The 8,109-nt window shown below is 47.5% G+C and overlaps 1 protein-coding gene across 1 annotated transcript in view; it reads left to right on the forward strand.

The window, feature by feature from the left end:
- ZBTB8OS (zinc finger and BTB domain containing 8 opposite strand) overlaps nt 1–8,109 on the forward strand; it is a 305,810-nt gene that overhangs the window by 15,908 nt on the left and 281,793 nt on the right. The window lies entirely within an intron of this gene.

Here is an 8,109-nt window from a genome sequence, read left to right on the forward strand (position 1 = left end):
AATGAGAAGGACAGACACACAAATTAAAACAATAATTATAACTCTGCATAGTAAGTGCCGTCCAGAAAAACCCCAAAGAAGATGATTATTTCTTCTGCTCAGGGCAATCGGCTGGAGAGCAAGTCCAGCCTACCATTTCCTATCTCTGTGACTTTGGGCAACTCACTTCACCTCTCTGAGCTTTAATTTCTTCATCAGTAAAATGAAGATTATGATAATATCTCATACAGTCACTGTGAGGATTGTAGAGATAATGTATGTACGTGCACAATGTCTGGTGCAAGTAACCACTTAGTAAATTATAGTTGGTTCTTTATTACTGTAACCTAGATGTCAGCCAGGGATCTCCTGACCCCTTGAGATCATGGGACGAATCCAAGTACCTATTCCAAAACCCTCTCCAAGATTACTGCAAATTCCTGGGAGGCTTTATGTCTTGTGATCCAGCTACTGATTCAGCCTGTACTGTCTTTGGTCAGCACGATACCAAAACAGATGGAAAACTTGGCCCCTTCAGCCATTTTCACAAACACTCCAGTTGAGGAAGCCTCAATGAATACAGGAGATTTTTTGAAGATTTCCAAGAATGGGAGACAGAGGAAGAGACCACATCATAGTTATATCAACAAAAGACCTCAGGGTGGACTTTCCTGGTGGTCCAGTAGCTAATACTCCACAATCACAATGCAGGGGGCCTGGGTTCAGTCCTTGGTCAGGAAACTAAATCCTCCATGCCGAAACTAAGACCCAGCACAGCCAAGGCTGTGGTGGGTCCTCACTGCGTCACTTGGGCTTTCTCTAGTTGCAGTGAGGGAGGCTACTCTTCATTGCAGTGTGTGGGCTTCTCATAGCAGTGGCTTCTCCTGTTGCAGAGCACAGGCTCTAGGTGCACAGGCTTCAACAGTTGCAGCACGGGGGCTCAGTAGTTTCAGCTCACAGGCTCTAGAACTCAGGCTCAGTAATTGTGGCACGCAGGCTTAGTTGTTTCATGGCATGTGGGATCTTCTCAGACCAGGGATTGAACCAGTGTCCCTTGCATTGCAAGGTGGATTCTTTTTTTTTTTTTGCAAGGTGGATTCTTAATCAATGGACCATCACTAGTGCCCAAATAAATGGTTTTTAAGAAATGATTAAACAAAAAAAAGATCTTGGGGTGAACTAGTAATACACTGGTTCCCAAGACAGCCTTAACAGCTCTTCTGCTTCCCTCCACACTTCCTCAGCTGTGGCCAACTCCTATCTCCTGGTCATGGGTATCTGCCGTATGGAGCTCCGAAGAAAGCTCCAATTTCCCTTCCAGGCATTACCCTACTGTGTGAAGCCTTAGGAGTTGGGGAGTTGGCTTCCCCTCTTGTCTTCAGGTCACCCCCTCACCCCACCCTTTGCAAGTCCAAGCCCCTCCTTGGCAGGGCCCCTCCCTGGCCCTCATGCAGGCCCCCATGAGGATGGGAGGAAATGTTTGCTATCATTCACAGCGGTTGATGCTGGTGGGTGGGTCCCCCAGGGTGGCTTCCTGCTGTCTCACTTCTACCTCCCACAATCCTTACCCCTACTCTTGGTTCCTGCCCATTTCCCAAACTCAGTCCTCCAGTTTCTGATAGATTCTCTGAGTCCTCAGTAGCTTAAAACATCTAGAATCATTTTAGGAACAAATTCAAATCCAAGTCCTCTTCCTCATTGCCTCCACAACAGCTGCCTCTGAGAGCTTCAAGAATCACACCTTCTTAAAGAGTTTTTCAAAGTATTTTCCCAGCAAAAGGCATCCTCTTTCCAAAAGAGAAGAGTTCACACTCTGAGGTCTATGAGCTGCATCTGGTCCACGGGATGTTTAAAAAATTTTAAATCAATATTTTAAAAGTGAGCGATTACACATAAAAATCTGGGTTTGTGATTTTTCCTGCAAACTCATAATATCTGGCATCATAGGTTCCACAGTCCCCCAAGGAACGTGTTGACCTCAGTGGGGAGCTGGGTCCCTGCCCTTTAGGCATACGATTTTCTTATGCCTCTGCCCACTGGCCCTGTTTATTTCTCCTACTTAACACTGTAGTCTTTCAACTTTGTGATCTTTGTTGAGACATTTCAGCACCAGTTCCCACCCTCCATAGAATTATAATAAAGTTCAGTTCAGTTCAGTCGCTCAGTCGTATCCGACTCTTTGCGACCCCGTGGACTGCATCATGCCAGGCCTCCCTGTCCATCACCAGCTCCTGGAGTCTACTCAAACTCAAGTCCATCGCGTCAGTGATGCCATCCAACCATCTCATCCTCTGTAGTCCCCTTCTCCTCCCGCCTTCAATCTTTCCCAGCATCAGGGTCTTTTCTAATGAGTCGGTTCTTTGCATCAGGTGGTCTAAGTATTGGGAGTTTCAGCTTCAGTATCAGTGCTTCCAATGAATATTCAGGACTGATTTCCTTTAGGATGGACTGGTTGGATCTCCTGCAGTCCAAGGGCCTCTTAAGAGTCTTCTCCAACATAATAAAGCTGGGTCTTGTAAATGTGCTGTGTTCGCAAAGGGCACCCTAGGCACAAGGTACAGCAAGAGTAGTCACTTGCGTATGTAAGTGATGGCTGTACCTGAAAGGGCAGGAGATCCAGAGGGACTGGGTCTCTAATGCAAGGAGGCCGTGGGACTGGAAAGGGTTAACCCGGGCTTGGCTATGAGGGGCCTTAATGCTCCCCTATAGGGTTATCGGGAGGTTTAACGCTGGGTGACACAACATGAGGTGTGTGACTGGGAAGCTAGTGGGGCAGGATAGATTGAGACCCTCCTGTTTCCCGCTGTTCCTGCAGGAAGCCCAGTGAGAGCCTGCGGCAGTGGTCCAGATGGTCCAGGGATGCTGCGGCCCGCCTGAGTGGCTGCAGTGGCGGTAATGGCTGGGAGGGATTCCTGAGGCAGCCTTGCCGGGAAGTGGGTACGCTTGACCTTGATGGAAAAAAATTGCGTGCGCTGCGGCTGCAGCTTGCTCTCCTCCCCGCCCCTCCCCCGCGCCGCAGCGGACTGCGGCGGAATCCCGGCGGCTCGCGGGAGCTCACGCCCGCGCGGCTGCGGCACGCGAGGGGTGGGGGCGGGATGGCCGGGGTGGCACCATGACGGGGATGCCCGTCTTCCCTGGAAAGCTAGGATGGGAGGAGATGGGGAGGCGAGTCACGTGGTGCCGCCACCAGGCACAGCCCGATTGGCGGGTCCTGCCGCGGAGCCAGCCGCACGGCTCGGGTTTCCAGGCACGGAGCAGCCCCCTCCCCTCGTTAGAGCGCCCGGGGGTGCGCTGGCCCCTAGAGGAGGAGGGTGGCGCGGCGATCCTGCTCTCTCTGTTGGATGTAACGCAGCCCGCTCCTTGGCAGCTTGCCGCTGTCTTCACTGCAGCTTGGGAGGTCTGATTATTGTTTCCGTGAGCACATCCTTTCTCTGCTTATCCTCTGCCTTCTGCCCCTCTTAGAACCACCATGCTAGCTGGAGGCCAGCTCTCTTTGGGCTGGCTGAGGGGGGTTTCTTTCCCTTGCCACAATTTTTCAGTATGGAGCAAATCAGTTAACCTGGCTAGACGTAGGAAGATTAAAACAGAAACCCCACAGGCACGTCCAGCCCCACACATCCAAACCGACATTTTTCTCTTTCCAAACTGCGCCTTCTTTTTGTCTTCATCTGTTTCAGCCATCCAATCTATGATAAAAACCTACTAAATGTACCCCAAAATAGCTCTTAAAATTCAGTATCTAGTATTTTTCTTTAGCATTTATTTTGATTTGTAACTGTGTTTATTTGTGATTGTACGTTTTCCCCCACCGGACTGTAAGCTCCATGAGAACCGGGACCTTATCTATTTTGTTCATTGCTGCATCACCAGCACAGTACCAGGCACGTGGTAGGTGATTAATAAGTGTTAATGGAATGAACAGATGCATAGCAAGCACTGTGCTAGGTACCAGGTGTGAAAAAGGGGCTCAGATTTTAAGAAGAAACTACACAGAGAGTTCCCTGGTCATCCAGTGGCTAAGAATCTGAGCTCCCAATGCAGAGGGCCTGGGTTTGATCCCTGGCCAAGGAACTAGATCCCACATGCTGCAACTCAAGATCCCTCATGCCACAAGGAAGATCCCGCATGCTGCAACTACAACCCAGCACAGTCAAACAAATAAATATTTTTTAAAAGATGAAACATAAAGCTCTAACCTCAAGAAGTCATCGTTCAACAAACATGCCCTAAGACCTTTTCTACACCAAGGGCTGGGGGGAACTGGTGCACAAGATAAGTAAGACTGCATTTCTACCTTCCCTCTACATCTTGGGTCTGGGGGAGAACCACACATGACTAACTTAGTAAGACTCTGTCGTACTAGGGAGTCGGGTGTGGTGGTACCTACTGATCCCTAGAGTCAGAAGAGCCCAAGATTTGAAATCTGATGTTCTAACTTCCCAGGCCAGTTTTGCTGCCTTCTTGGTGTGAGACCATAAGTCTCTTCTCTGTCTGTGGCTCTATCTCCTCATCTTAAAAATGGGGATAACAATGGGACATCTCTGTCAGTCCAGTGGGTAAGACTTCACCATCCAATGCAGGGGGTGTGGGTTCAACCCAGGGTCTCGGGAGCTAAGATTCCACATATCTCACGACCAAAAATCAAAACATAAAACAGAAGCAATACTGTAACAAATTTGATAAAGACCTTAAAAGTGGTCCACATTTAAAAAAAAATTAAAAGTATATGGATAGCAATATCATCTCAAAGGGCTGAGACATGAAAGCATCAAGTGTCAGGTTTTATGACGTTGGGTGTAGGCGTGGGTGACCATAATTTTTAGTTTGCCTGGAACAGATTGATTGACACCTGTTGAGCTGAAGCAATTGATGATAGCATTCCCTTTCATTCTCAAATGGGGCTTTTTCCCTCATAGCTCAGCTGGTAAAGAATCCGCCTGCAATGCGAGAGACCTGGGTTCGATCCCTGTGTTGGGAAGATCCCCTGGAGAAGGGAAAGGCTACCAACTCCAGTATTCTGGCCTGGAGAATTTCATGGACTATAGTCCATGGGATCACAAAGAGTTGAACATGACTGAGCCACTTTCACTTTCATTTTTCACTTTTCATTCTCAAAAGTGTCCTGGGTTTGGACAGTAAATCACGTGGTCATCCTGGTAATAGGTTTTACTGACACTGGGGTTATCTACATCATGTCCTGGGGACATGAGAGGAGGTGAGTCTGAAAGTAGAAAGGAGGGTGATGACCATGAAAATGAACCTGAAAGCATCCATGGGATTACAAGCAGAGGGATTAGCATTTGCAAAGAAGCAAGATGCATGGAAGGAGATGCAGCTGGTTGTGGGAACTGTAGAAAGTTTTGAGGAAGGGCTGACACAAACTTTCTTATCTACAACTCCATTAGACTGTTCCTCTCCATGACCCTAGTGCTTGGCAAACAGCCTTCCACAAAGTAAGTATAATAAATGTTTACTGAATGAACAGATGAGAGTCCTTCTCTTTCCTGTCATCTTCCTGAGTCACTGCTCTGCTTGTATCAAGTGGAGACACAGAGGAAAGAATGACAGAAATTGCTTTAGTCCCTTGCTTCAAGGGTGATGGATTCAGGAGACAAAATCCAGAAGAAATGGGGTCATAGCAAAGTCCAGTGATATTTATGAGAGGTCACTTTTCTGCCAAAGCACTGGTGGTGGCAGCTTGGAGCTGAGGCAGGGTTTGTTTGAGAACCAGAGCCAAGACAAGCAAGCATTTGGCGTGTTGAGCTTTTCAGCAAGCTATTCAACAATTCTGACAGTTGTTTCTGTCAGCTGCACAGGAGGAAGCATCTCAAAGCCAGCTGGGTCTGTCTGGAATCACAGGTCCCCAGGTCCTTCAGCACACTCTAACCCAAGGAACAAAGCAGCCTTCTCCCCCATCTTTCATCCCTACAACAGGCACACATCTCCTCCAAGCAACTGCTCAGGACATTGGTCACCAAGAACAGAGTCAATGATGATTATAGGGAACTGTGGCTGAGATAATGTCACTTACTATTATAAATAGTCCATGCCTCTCCCCTACATTTCTCAGCCTCCTTTGCAATTAAATTGAGCCTGTGTAACAAGTTCTAATAGTCTATGAGTGGAAGTTACATATGTCATTTCCAGGCTGATGTATTTAATTGCTGGTGCACAACCCTCCTGCTTCCCAGGAGGCGCAGTGGTAAAGAATCCGCCTGCCAACGCCAGAGACACAAGAGATGCAGGTTCAATCCCTGGGTTGGGAAGATCCCCTGGAGTAGGAAATGACAACCCACTCCAGTATTCTTGCCTGGAAAAGCTCATGGACAGAGGAGCCAGGTGGGCTACAGTCCATGGGGTCGCAGAGTGTTGGACATGACTGAACACGCGTGTGTACACACACACACACACACACACACACACACACACCCTCCGGCTCTCTCTCCCCTATTGAGGCCATCCTTAAGACCTTGGGTTGAGGTGGTAGCTGCTGCTGCTGCTAAGTCGCTTCAGTCGTGTCCGGCTCTGTGCAACCCCATAGACGGCAGCCCACCAGGCTCCCCTATCCCTGGGATTCTCCAAGCAACAACACTGGAGTGGGTTGCCATTTCCTTCTCCAATGTAGGAAAGTGAAAGTGAAGTTGCTCAGTCGTGTCCGACTCTTAGCGACCCCATGGACTGCAGCCTCCCAGGCTCCTCCGTCCATGGGATTTTCCAGGCAAGAGTACTGGAGTGGTGTGCCATTGCCTTCTCTGAGCCCAGGAAGAAAGTGCCATGGATCTCCCTGAGTGACCGGAAAAGTGCCTTGCCCCAGTAGGCAGGCTTTGTATGAGTGGGAGAAATATACCAATGTGTTGAAGCATTGAGATATACGGGTTGTTACAACAGCAGAGCCCAGCATACTTTGACCAGTATACAGAAATCAGTGGTTGTTTTAGCCATCTAGCATCAAATCTCCTTCCTCCTTGAGGAGGAACATTTCGCCTCCTTATGGACCTCTTTGGTATTGCTAAATCCAGTGATCACTTCCCTGTTCTTATCGGTGTTGATTTCTCAGTGGGATTTGTCATAATTGACCACTCCCCCTGGAAACCTTTTATCTAGGTGTCTGTGACATCATGCCAGCTTGAATTTTCTCCTGTGTCACAGCCCCTGCTTCTCAGTTTCTTTCACTGGCTTTTCTTCCACTGTTTTACCTCAAAAGTTTGAAGTTTCCCAGGGTTTATTCCTAGGGACCTTTCTCACGGTTTTAAATACCACCCATGAAAGACAGCTGGTTATCTTTTAGTACAATTTCTACCAATCTTTATTAATAACAGAGCACCTATTTTTAGGGACACATTGTGCCCAGTTAAAATCCCCACTGGGATTGTGCTACATATCCCAGTATGGCCATGTGACTACACATTGGCTAATGAGATGTAAGCAGAAATGTGCCGGGCTTTCAAGGCAGTCTTCTTAAAAGGAAAAGTGTACCTTTCTTCTCTTTTCCCTCCCCCCTGTCTGGAATGTGGGCCATAACGTGTCTACCTTAAGATTAGAAACCAATTGCTGAGAATGGCAGAGCAGCCTTGAACTTTTATGAATTATTTCTCATGAATTGAGAAATAAATTTCTATCATAAGCCTTTATTTTTTCTTTTGTTATTTGCAACTGAGTCTAATCCTAATCTGATACCTTCCCATTGCTGTTAAAGCGGCTTGCTTGTCTCCCATGTCTCCCATTTGTAAGGCTGATTCCGTATCTTTCCCCAGTCAGACCAGTGGGGGATCAGAAGAAAGGCACTTCCAGGCACCCCCCAAAATGCTGGGCATCCATCCACAATTTGTAAGTAACCAAACTACCAGAAGGTTAGAATGGGCGGTGGACCTAGGAATAGTTTAGTAGCTCACAGAAAGTACTGAATACTAGATTGGAGGGATTTGGATTTTGTAAACCTCTCGCAGATAGGGAGATCCTGTCTGTTTCACCTAGTAATGCCTCCATTTAATAGAAGCTCAATGAATATATTCTTTATTAATTACTGCTTAATAAACAACAAAAGATGTGTTGGAAGGTAGACCAGTTGGGAATCACTATCTGATTTACCCTCATCGGCTTTTTACAGATGGAGTAACTGAAATATCATTT

The sequence above is a fragment of the Bubalus kerabau genome, chromosome 3, assembly GCF_029407905.1.
Source record: "Bubalus kerabau isolate K-KA32 ecotype Philippines breed swamp buffalo chromosome 3, PCC_UOA_SB_1v2, whole genome shotgun sequence".
In the NCBI taxonomy this organism is placed as follows: domain Eukaryota; kingdom Metazoa; phylum Chordata; class Mammalia; order Artiodactyla; family Bovidae; genus Bubalus; species Bubalus kerabau.